The sequence below is a fragment of the Cupressus sempervirens genome, chromosome 2 (genome assembly GCF_028749045.1).
Source record: "Cupressus sempervirens isolate cs-2001-9-10 chromosome 2, ASM2874904v1, whole genome shotgun sequence".
In the NCBI taxonomy this organism is placed as follows: domain Eukaryota; kingdom Viridiplantae; phylum Streptophyta; class Pinopsida; order Cupressales; family Cupressaceae; genus Cupressus; species Cupressus sempervirens.
The window spans coordinates 224684925-224703369 of NC_143119.1; positions in this window are offsets into that span (position 1 = coordinate 224684925).

The following is an 18445-nucleotide window of genomic DNA, read 5'->3' on the forward strand; positions in this document are numbered from 1 at the left end:
AGGAAGAAGAAGTCAAGGATGCACCTAAGCCTACTAAGAAAAAGAAGAGAAAGGCTAAGGACCCTAAAGTGGAAAATACCAAGAAGAAGCTTGTTAAAATTTCACAACAGAAGCCAATAGTACCTATTGTGAGGTCTAGCAAAAGGGCAACCACCAAGCGAGTTAAGGTTACTAAGAAACTTAAAGGAAAGAGGATTGTTGCCTCACCAAAGCCAAGCCAACCAGCCAAGAAGACATATGTTTGGATAAAATACACTCTAGTAGTCAAGTTAGATGAGTAGAAGACAAAATGTAATGACATGAGTCAATTCAAGGTTGTAAGCCATACTCCCTTCTCTGACTTTGATAATTTGTTTGAAAATATTAAATCAAATGTAGATTTATTTGGTTTTGCACACATAGATTTTGATAAGTTAGGAAAGGTTGAACAAAATACTCTTGATGAAGCCATATATGTCATGATGGCTACATTCAAATAAACTTCTATTAAGATTTTCAACTCACTACCTAAGAGTCTCTATGATTTACAAACAAAAGGACAAATTAGAGAATCCACTCTAGCCCAAGTAATAGGGTTAACTTTAAGAAAGTCACCTCTAGAAAAAAATATTAAATATTGGTGAACCTTTCATTATTTTGAAAAAAATAAAATAATTTCTATTCGAGGATCTTTCAATTTTTAATTGTTAATATGATTAATATTGGTGATTATTTTTGAATAATAATGTTTCTATATAAAATATTGACAAATTTCAATAATAATAGGAATTTCATTAATCACCGTGGAATATTGTGAGGATAATTACATATATTTTAAATCAATAGTGAAAACTAAATATTGGTGATATATCCTTAAAGTAACTAATAATTATGATAATTATTGGTCAGCTCAATTTAATTTCTCCAATAATATAATATTTAGATGACTCAAATCTAATCATGTATCTAATATTGTTGAAAATATTTGAGTTTAATTTTTCCAATAAAATTAATTATTGAGTGATTTTAAATAATCTAGAACTAAATTTTATAAGACTATGGTGATTTAGCTTGTATTGAATCTTAAATTATTAGCCAAATTACTATGCAAACATTTCTAAAATTAGCCACTAAAAAATACCCTTCCAAGTAATGCCAAAATTAATTAAGAAGAAGATTACCAAGGTTATGGAAAAGGACATGTCTAAATTTTTCCCAAAATATAGAGCTTTCCATATTTTGAAGAAGAATATTGAGGATGTGGTGGCTAGGAGTACACAAATTAGGAAAACAATTTATGGGTCATCCACTCCTACAATAAATAAAAAGGTGAGAAAGAAATGAAAGATGCTAAGATAGATGAATAAGTGACAACATGAAAAATACAAGAGTTACCTGTAAAGGATGGTAGGGCTGAGGCACTAAGGAAGCAACAACAATATAAGAGGCCATAACTGAAGAAGAGTATCAAAATGAACAAAATGTACAAGATGTACAAGTGCCAAATGATAGTCCTCCACATGTAGACTAAGTGAGTCAACAAGACTTAATACAAATCAATAATGTTACTGAAAATTCTTCTTAGAACATCAATGCTTTGACTAATGATTACTTGAGGAAGATATTGAAGGATTCCACCATAGCATCACAATTATGCTCAAATCTTGTATTGGTGAGAATAGATGAAATAAAAAAGTAGAAGTGGCAATAGTAAGGGACAAAAAAATGGACACATCCAGTGTGCCTCCTACACCTTTAGAGACAAAAGATCAAAGTGCAAGCACTAAACAACTAAGAGCTATTACTACAACACTAGTAGCATTGTCTCTAGTGCCACTCATTTTAACAAAGAAAGGTTTACTTATAGTTGAGAAAGATGGAACTAAAGTCAAATTAGGTTAGGAATCTAGTCCTACACCTACTACACAAACTCAAGATGACAAGTTTGAAGAATTGAAGGTGACTACTTCCCTAGAGGAATAAATTGCCATCCATGCTCTAGTTACCTTACCAGTTTCTATGACTCCTACAAATAGTCAAGTTCTTTAGTGGCTGAGCACTCATGCTACACTCTTGTAGATATCTAGGCCAAGTGTAGAAAAATCAAGGACTTTAGAAGAAATATCTTATGGAGATGTGAGCCTAGATGAGCTGATTGAACTAATCAAGTTTGATCTTAACACAATCGCTACTGAGAAGATGAGCATTCTATAGGAAGCTCTACATAGGAAGAAACAATAAGAGTTTCTAAGAAGGGAGCATAAGTAGAAGTAAGTGCTACATGATATCAAAGACTTATTTCTTGACACTTTCAGTCTTCCAGCTACTAATAAAGATGAACCAATTATTGAGTAATTGGTACATATTGTTGATAATATTAATGATGAAGACCTAGATTCAAATTCTAAACTATTAGAATGTTTTGAAAGAAAATTTAACAGTAAGGTACTTGAAAAGATATCTCATGCCTTTGCACTATGATAGGTTGATTTAGCAACCAAGTTGGAGAGTGTGAAGAAGGTGTTAGAGAACATTTTCTCTCTTTAGACCAAGTTATGTGATGTGAATATTTTCACACATGAGATTTAGAGGCATGTTGACCAATTGGAGGGAGCTCTAAAGACTATAGGTAATACCTTAAAACTATCTCTTGGTTAAAGTCAGTCACATTTTCAGAGACTACTATCCACTCAAGGTAAGTTTTCTAAGCTAAAAGCATGAGATACTAAGATTTGAGCTACTTTGATCAGCATCCAATCCATGTTGATCCCACACATGGATGTATTGCACAAGGAACTAGCCTATGTTGAAACATTGATGAAGAAAGATTCTCATCTTTCCATTCATGATGTATTAGTTAACCTTGTTACTGAGCTAAAAATTCAGTATAAATCCCTAGAGGTAGTGTGGAACAATTGGGATGCAACATTGAAAATCATAATGGAGATCCATAAATCATTTTTGGATAAACACACTATCAATGTACCACCCATGACATAATTGTCAAAAAGGTGGATAATGATTATAAGGGGGATTGATGATTATAAGTAGAGTAATTATGTAGAAACATGGGACAACAAATATACTCAGTAGGAGTATCCAATTCAGATATAGAAATAAAATATTTACATAAGGGGAGTAATGGAGGAATGAGGTATGACTGTTAGTCATCCATTTTGAAAAAAAATAAAATTTTAAAATTTTGTATAAGAATCAAGTCACAAATATATATTTTTTGAGTTATGTTCATAACAAGGATTGTATATGCATGACAATGTATTTTTTACAATCATCTCAAAGGGGGAGATTGCTAATCTCAGATTAGTTTTGACAAGGAAGTGACAAAATACTTAGTCATTATATATCAATATTACAGTGCAAGTCGAGTGATCAGAGCAAGCCAATGAATGAGTGTGAGCTGATTGATCAAGGAATTTCAAGCATTAGTTTCCAATCATTACATGTTGAGTAATATGCATAGTTAGTGCCAAGCACTAGTATGTGCTGAGAAGATAGTTAGCACCGAGTCACTTAGGACCTGAGCAAACAAAGTATGTTGAGTCATTTAGAAGATGAGTTACAAAATTGAATATATAATGAATGCAAGGCATCAAAGAATTCAATTGCTAAGTGAACAGCTTTGGATATAGTTGTTTGTTATGACACAAACTTCTATGTAAACCATTTTTGGGCTGATTTAATGATTGTTTTATGATTCTAAAATATGCTTACATATATATTATGAATCCCTATGTAGTACAAGAAACCAATAAAATTGAGGGATGTTCTAAGAAGAAAATTTGATCAACCTAAGCCATGGATTCCAACCCAACCCTCGCCAACTTGTGTTTACTTAAGGAGAAAAAACCCTAAATAGTTTATAAGTGCATGAAGGAAGAGAAGGAAATGAAAGAGACATGAATTCTAAGTGCAGAGAGCATTCATAGTGGTGATAGAGGTTGTGATAATGTTACAAATTGTAGAATCAATTAGAAATAATAAAGGAAAGTAGAGAGAGGAAAAAGGAGACATATCTAATCAAAGGGATCAAGTACACACCAGGAAAGAGAAGATCTAACATCTAGTTGTAGAGTGCTAACCAAAGGATCATGGTGTTGAATCATTCTAATAAGTGATGCAAAGAAAATCTTCCAACAAAGTAGTCTTAACATGCTTTTCCAAATCTCTTAACTGAGTGCTTGTTTTATTGCAAGTTTAAGTCCTCTAACAAGGCACACTTTTAATAGGGTTTTTAAATCCTTTAATAGGGTGAGATTTAACAGTATTTGTAAGACTTTGATAGGACATACCTCTCACAAGATAGTTCATAGTTTATGGTCAAAATTCTTGTAACCTTAATTGGCTACACTTTAAAACTATAGTAGTGAAGATTTATGGGTGTCATCCCAACCCCAATTTTACCTTCTCATTGGAGGGTTGTTGGATAAAAAAATTATTATGTTATGTGTTATTTGTTTCATGCCATGGATGAACATGCATAGTTAGCTATTTTAGTTTGCATGCTAAATTGTGAGAAGGACGTATGGTGAATGTTTTATGGTTAAAGTTTTCAAGTACTGATTCACACCCCCCAGAGTTTACTTTCCCATTGTTATTTACAACACAAACAGAAGTGGAGAATTTACATGAAATGAGTTTGAGATATTCTGTAATGATAGAAAAATCAAGAGATAAACTTCTGCACCTTGGACCCCTCCAAAAAGTGGGATTTTTTGAAAGGAGGAACATATCTGTAATGGACTATGGGAGAAAATGGATGATGAAGAAGAATTTTTCTTTGCAATAGTGAAGAGAAGTTGTAAGTACAACTATGTATACCTTGAACCAAGTACAAGTCAAACAAGGTACAAATTCCACACCTTTGAACTATTGTATTGATACTCACCCAATGCAAAATATTTTATGGTATTTGGAAGCAAGTGTTACATTCTTAAAGACAAAAGGAATGGTAAACTTGATGCTAAAAGTGAAGAAGGTATATTCCAATTCTATTCCACAAGAAGTAAAGCTTATAAGTGTTTAAATACCAACACTAACAAAGTTGTGGAAAATGAAAATGTGATGTTTGATGAATATACAAAGGTACATGAAGTTGAACCTAAGAAGGAACCTAAAGAGTTCAAAACCTTCATATCATAATATGAAGATGTGAATGTTGATGATGTTGTGAAGCAATGTGTAAATCAACAACAAAAAGTATCAATGATTATCAAGTCACATGAAATGGATATCAAGTTGCATTTAGGAGTCAAGTTTTAAAAAAAAGCCAAGGTACATTTTGATACTAAGATCAACATACATTAAAGGAATGAGAATTTACCTGATATAGAAGTGCATAGTGACTCTAAAGTTGGCAGACCCATTGAAGAAAAAAGAGCATAACCAACATTATCAAAATACATCAAGAGACATCACCCTGACAAAAAAATTATTGGAGATAAATAATCTAGACCAATGACAAGGAATAGGTTGAGAAGTGATACATGTTTGTTAAGAATGCATGAGACTAAGTTAGTGAAGGATGCATTACAGAATGAAGACTAGAGTAAAGCCATGAAAGAAGAGATTGATCAGATTAAGAAGAACAAAACATGGACTATAGTACCTAGAGCAAAGAACAAGAATGTGATTGGAACTAAGTGGGTGTATAGAAAAAATTGGATGAAAATGGTGAACTCACAAGGAATAAGTAAAGATTAGTTTACAAGGGATATACACAAGAAGAGGGAATTGACTATGGAGGAACATTTGCCCCACTTTCAAGATTGGAAGGAGTAAGAACTATACTTACTCTACATACAAAGGTTTCAAAGTTTATCAAATTAATATGAAGCCAACATTTTTGAATGTTATACTAGAAGAGGAGGTCTACATTGAACAACCATAAGGATTTGTTGATCCAAACAACAACAACATGGTATGTAGATTACACACAGATTTATATGGTCTAAAGCAAGCCCCAAGAGCATGGTATGAAAAGGCTTCACAATCATCTTGTGAATATTGGTTTTGAGAATATTGATGATGATAACATTCCATACTTGAAGACAAAAGGAGGTAAACAAATTTTACTAGTTGGAATATTTTTTGATGATATCATAGTTGGAAGACAAAATGCATTGCGTGAGACATTTGCAAATGAAATGTAGAAAGAATTTGAGATGTCTATGTTTGGAGAGATAAAGTTCTTTGTTGGTTTCTGTTGTGGTCACACAATACATGGCCCATTCTTAGTCAAGAATGGGGAACCCTTACCTTTTTTTTCTAACTCCCAAACTCATAGTTCGAGAGTCGAGAGAGAATATTAGAAGTCAAAACTATTAGAGTTGAAAGAAAACAAAAAGAAAATCAAAAAATTAGAAAAACCAAAAAAAAAGAATTAGAAAACCACAAAAAAATTGGAAAATTGAAAAAAGTGAAAAAATAAAAAATTTTGGAAAAGTAAAAATTATAAAAAATTCAAAAAGAAAAGAAAAGAAAAAATCAATCACATACACGAGTGCATGTGGGCGAACCACGCACCACACACCTGGCCTAGCACTGGGGTTATAAAACTCCACACCCATCTTCAAACACTTAAATGTTTTTCATTTTCATTGGAGCGACTGAGTAAACAAGGTGAGTGCTCCACACATCATGTCTTAGCACGTGCTACACTTGAGCTATGGTGTGGCACTCACATTGATCGCATCTAAGTGTGTGTTGCACTTAAGCCACGAATGGCAACTCGCATTCATTGTGCCCTTAGCATGCACTGCACCCAAGTGGTGGTGTGGCACTCACACTCATCATGCCCTTAGTGTGCACTGAGTTCAACCTGTGGCTTGACACTCACATTTACTATGCCTTCTATGTGCTCCATCTTCAAGCCGCGACATGGCATTCACATTCACTACGCTCTTCACCACCGTGCGGTGCCTACGTGGCGCACCTTGCATGTCACACCCCCTGTGACACACTCATCATCTTCCCCATCACTACATGGCCTTTTGGCCACCATGGTGCCATTACAGGTAGCGCCTGCATCAAACCCTATTCACTTGTGGCATGCCTCTCGTGCTCGCAACACACCTTGACCTTTACACTTTTTTTTAAGTGATTTTAATTTTTTTTAAATATATATATATATATATATATATATATAATTTAAAACAATAATAAATAATAATAAATAATATATATAAAATTTTAAAAATAAAAAATAATATATAAATTTTTAAAAAGTAATAAATAAATAAATAATCAAATTGGGTGTTCTTTTTTCCTTTATGTGTATTTTAATTCATAGCTTTTACATTTTATCTTTGGACTAATAAAAAAAATTCTCATAGTGTGTAGATAATCAAATGGTGTCCACATCTAGAGTAGCACACAAACCAATAGTTTTCAAATTCCAAGGCATACCGTTGAAGTCAAGATTTCATAATGAGCATGTAGAAATCTGAGATACTGATTTAGGGCACACAAATCTTGGAGAATTCTTAAGAATTTTCAAGAAGACAATAGAGAGATCAACCTTGGTATCTGCATTGATTCATTTTGGGTTGGTGAATGCAGCATCACATCTAGTGTTGGTGTAGTCAGTAGAACTAATCATGACATTTGCGCAACATTTTGTTGTCGATGAGAGAGTGGTCAAGAGTGTCATAGGAGAAGTTGTGTTGGACCCCCAACCTGATAACATTGAGAGGGTCTTCCACCTTCTGAGAGCAAACCAATTCATTAGGCTCTCGTATGAAACAACTAAAAGATGGTACAGGGAACACCAACAGGAAGCCATAGACATCATCCAATCCTCCTACCCTATTGAGAAGCCTCCTTGAGGAAGGATAACAAGTAAAGTAGACATGACTTGAGGATACATGAAGGAGGACATTGGGTACTCTATCATTCTCCTAAGTAGAATCATGGGCTTACCCACAGTGGGCCACCTTAGCACTATTATGGTCAACTTCATCTAGACCATCAGATAGGTGAGGATACCATTGGATTGGACCACCACACTAGATGAAAACTTGTCTGAGTGACTGAGGATAATAAAAGATAAGAAGAGGTTTTACATGACTTCTTACATGGTACACCTACTTGCAGCAAGGGTGACAAACTACCCTAGTTTGTACAAAAGAGGTAGTATGCAAGATCCCAATGCCTGGCCATACATAGTCTACCCCCAGCTGGTGAACAAGAAGCTCTCAACATAGAGTAAGGAATATAGAATTGTGAATGATGTGTTCATCTTTGTGATTATTTGATTCATTGAGGGAGACTATGGGAAGAGGTTATCTGATGAAGCTAAAACACAAATCACTGCTATTGGAGCCTACTTCATCTAGTTCAAGATGTTCATATATCTTCAAGTAGCTAGTGTCTTCATCAATCCTAAGTAGCTCTCAAGATATCCTAGTGACAAATTGGTGCTATTGGAGATTACCCAAAAATTTGACTCAGCCTATGAGAAGATAAAGAGACAACAAAGACCTTGTTCGGCATGGCCATTGGTCATTGGACTTTATCAAGTGAAATGAAAGTAGGATATTCCATCATTCAAGTGGGAGTGGGAGAATTATCCCCTTGAAAAATACAACTGGACTCGGCCCAATTTTGATAATGTCGAGAGAGTGGAGAGTCTGGCAAGAAAGGACTTCCATCATGAGGATGTTGTTGAAGATCACTGGATGAATGCCACAAATGACTATGATGTCTGCATTAGGGACTACTATAGGATGACTTATATCTAGCATAAAATTCTCTCTAGTTGAACATCCTGAAGGAAATAAAGCAACAAGATTCAAAGGAGTTACTAGACCCCCTATTCAATGTTGACAAAATTGGTGTAAGACCTATTATGAATATTGAGGTTGATAGGGAGGAGGCTGATGATATTAATCATTGAGCAAGACATGTCATTAGAATGACAAAGGATTGGATCAAGAAACATTTTCCACTTGATCTAATTCCTGATATAATGATCTTTCATGCAAATGCCTGCCCAGAAAGAGGTAGAGGGAAGAAAGTGACAATTCCTACCTTTGTAGCCCAGTCTCCTATTCGGCCAAAGATAGTGTACCAGCTTGATCACCCAATTTGATATTATCATCCTCCTAAAAGGAAGAGAAAGAATAAAATAAAGAGGACCTCCCCTGAGAGGATTCAGTTAAAACAGACACCTCCCTAGTAGGAAGAATAGAGTCCACAAGGGTCCCAAGATACTGGGGCTACCCAAGTCCAGGATGAACTGCAGTTGCCTCCCGTTGTGTCTAGCCAACCCGAAGAGGGTGAGATTCCACAAGTCTCCATTCTTCTGGAGCAAGAAGAGCTAGCTTCTCCTTCTACCTCAAAGAAACAAAAGTAAAGAGTTAAGATTAGGATGAATAAAAGGAAAAGGATCAGTAGAAGATTAGTGCCTAATCCATCTATTCCTAAAAACATTCTAGAAGGAGACGAATAGGAGGAACAAGAAGAATCAGAAAAGGAAGAGGAACAAGTTCCCCTACATGGAAGAATTTGGCTAACTAGAGTCATAGTATTGCAAAGGAGAAAAAGTGCCATGGGTACCCTACCATCCACTCAAGCAGAACCCTTAGAACTCTCTTCTTTAGAAGATGAAGTATAATAGTGGGTTGATGAGTAGAGTGAAGAGAGCGATGATGTTTTCTCAATGTTAGATTTTGATTTCATGCTCATAAGTATAGAATTGATCGGGGATAAGATTAGGGACACCTCTACAAGTGAACCTCAACAAGAAGACTAGACACAAATGCTGCCAGATACATAGGGTCTAATCTTACTCCTCCATCTCCACCACAAGTTATAATGGTAGAATAGGGCTCGGTGACTCCTCCACCTCAAAGTTTAGAGGAAGAGCAAGTTCAAAAAGAGTTATCATTAGAGGAGAGACCAGAACAAATGGTGACTGGTGAAACCTTAGAGTGACAAATGGTGGAATATTCTCAACCACTTTCCCTAGAAATTAAGGTTTAGACTACAGGGTCTACTAAGACTAAGGCAAAAGAAGAGCCCTCCCAATAGGAGACGACTCCAAGTAGGAGCAACAAAGGGAAGGAAATTGCAGAACATAATCCTTCATCATCAAGATCCAGGTCTTCAGTAGGATGCATCCCTAGATGGATCCAAAAGGAAATAATGAGGAGTAATAAGCCTCAATTCTATGCTTTAGAGATATAAATTTGTGATATTTTAGAGATCCTGAATTAACTCTAGTCTCCATGACATGAGGCAACTCCATTGGCATTTTTCACTAGCATAAGGAGCAAGGATTTATTTGCACAAGTGGCTCTGCCTCCTAAAGGCACAAATGAAAAAGGCCTTAGCCTCAAGGATTATGAGCTAAAGGATGTTATGTTGGGAAAGCATACACAAGATTAAGCCCAACAAATGATGACTATGGGAGTTAAAGAGGTTCTTAAGCACATGGAACAAGATGAGATTGAACTCTAAGCACTTTGAAGATAGGTTGAGTACCTAAAAGGATATCTAGCTAAAATTTTTAGTCCTCTTGATCATGAGCACCCCAAGAAAACTCTAAATATCATACTTAGAGAAGGGAGAGGTGTGCAACTTGACCCATTTTTGAAGGCTTGTCAGGAGTGGCAAGAATTTTTTGAGGAGAAAGGTGTTACCATCATCACAGGGAATTTGAAGTTAGTGCATGCTATTTAGGAGAATGTGAATAAGATCATAGCAATTTTGAAGTAGGAATTTAGTATCATGGATGAAGTACAAGCTTGGAGTAAGGATTTATAGACTCTACAAGCCATAAAGGGCCAAAGATACTGCATTTTGTTTGATGTATATACCAGAGAAGAATTAGATATGATCAATGATTGGATAGAGAAGATATCAAATAGAAATAAGGTAATGGGAACATTACATGAGGAGATTCATCAGCTCAAGGACCAAGCTCAAGAGAAAATTTTGGAAGTAGAGAGACATTATAGTGATGCATGCTTGGATATTTTTGAAGATGAGGAATGAGAAAATTTGTTACTTGTAGAGACAGTAGTGGAGAATTTCAAGAAGATTTTTGTTAGAATTGGATACCAAACTCAGGGATTTTGTTGATACCTAGATTGAGGTAGACAATTATTGATAGAAGGTCAAAGGCAAGTATGAGGCTTTAGATTTACAAGATGTAGCTAAAATTGCTGAGATGGTAGAGAAATTCAAGGGAAAACATCCAAACATAGCTTTGGGATGAAGAAGAACAAAACCAAGATGCTAGAATTTCAATTTTGAGACTTGGTAAAATTTTGAGATTTTGACCTTGTCGAGGTCCGCAGCTCCATAGGTGCACAGGTCTGCAAGTCTGTAGCTTTTTAATTTAGAGGTGCATTGATAATTAACTTCTTGTTCCAAAAATAGTGCTTTCCATGCAACAAGAACGCATTCTAATGGTAGTTTAACCTCGACACACACCTAGTAAAGTACTACCTTCTATTTTTGGCACCTCCAAACACTTCTACTTTGACTGAAGGCTTCCTCTTATTTCTTCTCTCATATTTTCTTTACTTTTTATATGTAAATGGTTCATGCATCCAATTAATGAATAAAATATAGATGGAGTCCCTCTAAGCACCAGATTAACCGTTAGATTGAATATATTTATTTTGTTTTATTGTTTTAAAAGAATTTTATTGAATGAAGATATCTCTCACTCTCAACAAAAATTGAGGAGAGGATTTCTTATAAATATTCCGTTGTAATATGTAACAAAGGCTGCCACTATTATGCAATAAAATTATGCTTTTGGTGCTCGCATTTGGAGTGTAGTGATTCTTTCCTGAATGTGCCATTGTTTTGTGAATTTTGTTCATGAGATTGTGATTGAGCCAAAGGTTTATTGTGTTGTTTCTGGTTGTGCAATCTTTTAGTTCTACTATTTTCTACAGATTTATGAACTCTGCTAATGTATCTATCTTGAGAATAGATCATCAAATTGTGCTTGCATAGCCTTTTGTCTTGCATGAGCACACTTTCTGTGGTCTTTCAAGTTGATGAAAGGTGAAAAATCAGACGATTGTTAAAGTTTCTCATCGATGATTGCATCAGTGGATTCTAGGAAGTGTTGCTCCTATGTTCATTGGTTTCCTACCGATTTCTTTTAAAGTTTAACTTGCAACATGCAATTTTATGTAGCTTATGTCCATTAGGTTTTCAATTTCATGGTATCTATTTTTAGTTTCATTATTTTCTTTGCTAACCCCTTGTTAGAATAGGAATTCATTCTAGTTACATTGTTAGAATTGCATTCATTGAAAAATAGAAAATACAAAAACATTATCCTTTTGTATGTTATTTTGAGATAAGGAAAAGATTTTAATTCATTCCAAGATAATAATTGAACCAGCAAAGGCCTCCTCGTGAACAATCACATTTATCTTCAACTGAGCAGATTTTGGTATGTTGCAAGACAAATACTGAACCTTGGAATTAATCCCAAAAGGATTAGCTTTTCAAGAGAGGAATTGCGTAAGGGATTCCTGTCGTTGACCTCATGCATAATGGCCACCCAATAGTTTGCAAGTATATCAGATGAAATATGGTATTTACATCACTCGGTGTAAGTATGTAAAGGAACTACTAAAAAACTTTTGGTATAGATGATTCATAACTTGTTAGTACTATTGTGACAGGACACAAACTATTCAAAATTGATGATTTTTCTAAGTCAAAAATTGTACAAGTCTATGATTGGAAAATTGGAACATTTAGTACAAAGAAAACCTAACATTGGATTAGCTATTGGGATTTTTACAAGGTTTTCTTCAAACCTTGAGGAAAATCATTTGATGGTTATTAAAAGGATCATGAAATACTTGAAAAGAATAAAAGACTATGGTCTATACTACAAAAATAATGACAAGTTTGAATAAAGAGCCTATAAAAATGATTATGATGCTAGAAATGTTAATGACAATAAGACTATAAGTGGTGGATCATTTTTCTTAGGAAAGAGAGTAGTCACCTAGACTAGTAAGAAACAAAATTGTCTATGTCAATCTACTACTGACACTAAATATGTCGCTACTATAGTAAATTGTATAAATGTGGTATTGATAATACGGATACTCAAAGGAATGAAGGAAGAAATTATTGAACCTATGGTACTTTATTGTGATAATACAAGTCCTATAAACACACCTAAGAACATTGTGATGCTCACAAAGACAAAGCATATTGCAATCAAGTATCATTACTTGAGAGAGTCAGTTCAAGAAAAAGAAGTGAGAATGTAATATGTGAATACAAAAGAAAAAATAGCTCATATATTAACAAAATATTTACCTAAGGATGCCCATGAATATCTTAGAGACAAACGAGGTGTCATACCCCTTTCCAAAGCTACCTAAGAAGCAAGAGTAGTGCCTTCCATCATCTAAGTTGAATGTCATATTTTAGAATTTGGTGTAGTAGATCTTACTTTAGGAGCTACCTAAAGTAATGAAGGAGATGAATTAGAAGATTTAAAGTTCCATGCAAGGTGAGAGAGGGAGAACCTGAATTGATTATATTTGCATGTAATGATGACAAGCATTTGGCATTGTTGTAAAGAGGGAGATATAGGAAAGAGGGAGATTTGGATGGTAGAGAGAGATTGAAGTAGAATATATAAGGTTAAGGGAGATATCAAAGAAATCAGATTTTTAAAAAATATATAAAATATAAAGAGATGCATATATTAATAGAGGAAGAAATTTGAAAGATATTAGTTTTGTTTCTGGTGTTGATTGTTGGTATTGGTTTACCATCAATTCTAAAGAGGGAGATTGTTGAAAAGAGATTGTTTGAAGTGTAGAACCTATGATGAAATAATCATTATTTTGTTAATGATGTTAAACCTACTACTTGCTTGTGAGACAATTTGTTTTTGGTCTGAATGCTATCATTTGTTTGATTGATGAAGAGGATTTAAAAAGAGATGATAACAAGAGAACTTAGACAAAGGTTGAGTTATTTAGTGTAGAAAAGGAGCAACAAGACCAAGTAAGACATTGAAGATATTATGTATTGTTGATCTTCTTAAGGCTAAAGTAAATGGTTACTTTAACTAATTCAATAAGAAGTGTTTTCATAAAAGTGTCCCCCAAGCTTGGCCGAGCAAACATTGTAGATGCTGAGTGATAGAAAAATGTGTTAAATCTAAGATTTGACAAATTTGAGATGACTAATTTTATTTCTTGAATTATGTGAAGCATGTGGAAGATAGGTATGATGATCTAGTGGCACATAATTCAAGATACACCATTTTGAGGTGAATTAAAGGAAGATTGTAGAAGAAGTTTCTAGAGGGACTAAAATAAAAAAGTGGGCAGATTTATTGAATCTTACCTAACCCTAAAATAGATGATTATGGTTAAATGGAAAAAGATATACATTCTCTCTTTATAGAGATAGTAGGCTAGAAAGATAGGTTTTCATGTGTGAGAACCTAAGGAAGACAAGAATTCTAGGGTGTTTCTTCATATGGTGGCCGAATAGAAGAGACTATAATTGGCATACAAAGAAAGAAGGCTTAAGAGGTTGAATTCTTGAAGGCTGAACAAGTTGTCAGAGATGAAGAGTATAAATGCGAATCATAATGGAAGACTAAACTAGATATTTTTAATCTACAAGTGAGTTATATTTTTTTATCAGATCAAGTCCTGCTCTTACTTTCTAACAATTGTATTAGTCTAGATAAATCCTTTGGATTAAGGTTGACCTAACAGTTTAACTGGGTAATATTCTAATGGAATTTTCTAAACTACTATAAGAAGGCTCCCTCCTAATATGGTGATTGAAATCCTTTAATGAGGTCACATTTAATAGTGTGTATTATAATCTTTAACATGGTTGACCTTTAACAATGTATCACTTTAGAAGAGTGAATTTGGGTGGCATGTTACTAGTGATTTTTCACAAATTATGTTTCGATGTAAAATACTTGTGTCAAAATTGTGTGAATGAGTTTGTAGTATTTCATGTTTACATTTTTGAAATGTTATTTTGAGCTAGGATAGTAACCTACTAAGTTAAGGTATTGGATGATCTAATGAATGCATGCATGATATGGATCTATGGATATGAATCTATTAAGCACTGAAAAGTTTTATTTGTATACTTGGACCTTGGATAACTAATTCACCCCACTCTCAGTTATTCTAAATAATTCAAACAAACTAGAGGTGTTTCCATCAATATGAAAGAGGGAGATTGTTGGAAATAACAATTGAAAAAATTATTATGTTGTCATTGATGTCAAACTTTATTGGTGAGATAGTTGCTACCTAAGTAGAGTTCCATATAAAGATGATTGGTGAAGATGATTTGACAAGATGAGATAACAAAAGGACCTATTGGAAAGGTTGAGTTATGTGGAACTACAATGAGCACTTGATCAGATGGTATTTGACAAGATATTGTGTTGTTTAATCATAACACAATGTGAGGAAGATAGTTGTGTTGAATCCTAGAAGATATGATCAATGAAGGACCAAATACATAGGCTAAATTGAGCTTCAAAATAGAAGATTAAAAAAATTATAGTTGAAGTGGATCTATTCTAGTGTCAATCGAGTGAATTTTAAAAGAGAAGAAAATATAGTGCCAACCGAGCACCAGTAGAGACTAAGTATCAGACAAGTTGGACTGAATGAAGATAGTATAAGTTGAGAAAGATAGTTAGTGATGGCCAAGTGATGTAGAGCACTCTGTATTTACCTTCAAGGGATCTTAGTTCAACTCAAGGGATTCACAATAGGCTGGTACACCCTCAAGGAACTAAGAACATCTCAAAGATTTCAACAAAGAACCCTGACATTATACACCAATAAAGACATCATCCTCATTCACACAATTAGATTTCTATGTCTGATTACATTATTTATAACTTTTAATCCTTATCATTTCTTGCCAAAACACTTTGTGAAATTTCTCCAAATTAGGAATAATAAAACATATCCAAAGATGAGACAAAAAAAAAAATTGCAAGTTATACTCTCTATACTTGGACCCATTTTCTCTATCATAAACTAGAAGTAAAACATGTAACCCTACCTAGGTCATCTAATAACTTCCTCAAAATGACTCTAAATGAAACCAACAATATTTTAAATCAAATTTGTATGTGTATAGTTTCTAAATCTATAAAATATTAATTCTTTCAATTCATAAATCATTTTATAAACATAAATCACTACCTACAACTCCAATGGAGATCTTTAAAATGTAGTTTCCACTCAAATGTATATAACTTTCAAAAATATACACAAAAATGACTCAAACAAAAAGGGAATGAAAGATAGTTTTTCTATATTTATAGTGAATATTATTAGAGGTCCTAATTGTCCAAAATGTGTCTGTACCAAATGTTTCATTTAGACTATGGTCAAGTAGTCTCAAATTTGCAAATAAGAACTTTTGTTAAATCTGCCATAACTTATTCATTTGCCAACATAATCAATCCAAACCAGAACCAAAAGAAATATTATTCATCCTAATTCAAATAAATTAAACCTTTTACAATATTTTCATCTTGTACCTGGAAACCACATAAAAATAGTTAACACCAATCAAAATTGCAAGTTATAAAGATACCAATTGTTTCAAAATGATCTTCCTCTTCTTGTTCATTTAAATCTGATTTGGATTGAAAAATACAATTATTTTATAGTTTTTGTGGTGGTTTACAAATTTCCAACCACCTTTTGAACCAATAATCCTTCCCCTTACAACATTATGCACTTTATGCATTTTTTGCATTACAACTTTTATGTCTTTGTGACAACTTTACAATTTTAACTCAAAACTTAAAAATTATTTGAATGGAAACTTGAATCACCCTAAAATGTATTTAATATAAATTTTACATCAATTTTATCCTTTATTATACATTCTTTCATATTTTGATCTTCTTGACCAAACTAGGACCTTAATGTGACAATATTAACCATGTCATACAAATGGCTTCACATAGCCTTACATATGAACTCAAATACATCACAAAATACCAAAATATATTTTAGTATCTGATCTAATGACTCTTAACTTCATGTATCTTGTATTTTAGATGCCTCTACACCATACTCTCAACCTTGAAAAGTTTCCAAGTCCCTTGGAAACATGCAACCAATAACCTGGAAGAAAAAAAAAAGACCAAAAATCTTCAACTTCACCTTTGCCTATTCATACCTTTTCTCTCATTAACTTACCCTTCAAGGACATAGGACTATCCTCAAAATCACTTTCTCAAATACTCTTGTCAGTGGAGCATTAATGGCTGCAACTCCATGGTGCCTTATTAGTCAGAGATCCACCTTTACTATGCTACTTCAAACTCACCACAACAACTCACTCTTGTACCTCACCTAGGAGTCCTCCTCTTTGCCTCTGTCCCTAGTCTCTTGGAAATAAAATGGACCACCCTTTGGCCCCGGACCTTCTCTTGGCCCTTGAAAAAAATTTAGTGTATGTACACACAACCCAACCTTCACATGAAGGAACATGGATGAGTACCTACAACCAAAACTCATCAACAAAATAAATACCAAATCTCCAAGGTCTAGGTGTGGATGTCCTCCCTTGGTGCTCTACCCACACACTATAGATCTTCAAGCTCTGATACCAATTTGATGCATAGGGCTCTGCATCACCAAGTTATCTAGTGATGACTGAGGACAAGGAATGCAATTTTGCCTCAGTCTCAACATTTAATATTTGGTGAAAGTATTGAGAATCCCAACTGACATAGTTGAATATTTTGGATTGGTAAAGTGCATGAAGGATAAGTATTGATGAGATGTATTATTTAATCAAAGAAATGGGTTAGGTGAGAGATCAAAGGCCTAGATTTAAATTTGAAGTTTCTATAAAGAAAGAAGATGAATGAGAAGGTGGACATATTTTTTGTATGTGTTGAATCTAATTGTAACTCTAAGATGAAAGGTGTTGTTTAAGTGGAAAAAGACCAAAGTTATATATTTAAGGAGGCATAAGGATTAACCTACAAGGGTTAGAAGTTACTAATTTCATTGAGTGGGAAATTAGAGAAGAAAACTGAGGAGTAGAGAAGAGGTGAATAGTGGTTGCTTGAAGGATTTCCCAACTAGAATAGAGATAATGATGGAGACATGAATGGATTATAATCAATGACTTAGTAGAGGAGCTACATTGTAATCTATATTTTAAAAGTGAGATCTATTTATCAAATCAACCTGTTGCTATGTTCTAACCATTGTATCAATTAAAGTCCTTTAATCAAGGTTGACCTAATAGTCATCTCTAAATCCTTTAATCAAGGTTGACCTAATAGTCATCTCTAAATCCATTAATCAAGGTGACATTCTAATGGAATATTTTAAAGCCCTCTAGTAAGGTCACTCTTAAAAGGGTGATTAAATACTTTAACAGGGTTGGCTCATAATAGAGCTCACTTTAGAAGAGTTAA